Here is a 578-nt window from a genome sequence, read left to right on the forward strand (position 1 = left end):
ACAACACACATGGAGTTTGGAGTTGTGTCCCCTCCCATGCTCGGTCCTCCTGCGTGCCTTCCAGGACCTGCAGCACCCCCTAACCCCCCAAATTCGGATACCTCCAACCCAGAGTCTGGGGACCCCCTACTGTGCTTCTCTGGAGCCTCCCCCAGGCCGGGACCCCCAGAACACTTGCTGGAATCTTCCATGTCTCAGGCTGGCACCCCAACCCCTAGCGTTCCCCCCAGCGGCCGGGACCACGGCCCAGAGACGCGCCCACTGGTGCGCCTTTCGGGTTGCCCCCCCCCACACACACACATCACCCCAGTGCCCAGACCCCAGGAACCTTCCCACCTCCTCCCTTGAGTCTGGGACCCCCTTCAAGACGGCCACCCCCTTCTGCAAGGATGCTCCCTCCCCCAAGGCTGCAGGTCCCCTCAAAGCAGCTCCCCCTCCGCTGCTTGGGGCTGGGACCCCTTCCCCAGCATCCACAGTGGGCTGACCCCCCCACCCCAGAATGCCCTCCTTGGGCTGGGACCCCCAAGTTGGTGTCCCTAATGCCAGCCCCTTCCACTCGGAGACCTTCCCAAAGCTGT

At 64.9% G+C, this 578-nt stretch overlaps 1 long non-coding RNA gene across 1 annotated transcript in view; it reads right to left on the reverse strand.

Moving 5' to 3' along the window:
• Positions 1–578, reverse strand: part of LOC107184508 — a 13700-nt gene that overhangs the window by 7715 nt on the left and 5407 nt on the right. The window lies entirely within an intron of this gene.

The sequence above is a fragment of the Myotis davidii genome, unplaced genomic scaffold, assembly GCF_000327345.1.
Source record: "Myotis davidii unplaced genomic scaffold, ASM32734v1 scaffold826, whole genome shotgun sequence".
NCBI lineage: Eukaryota > Metazoa > Chordata > Mammalia > Chiroptera > Vespertilionidae > Myotis > Myotis davidii.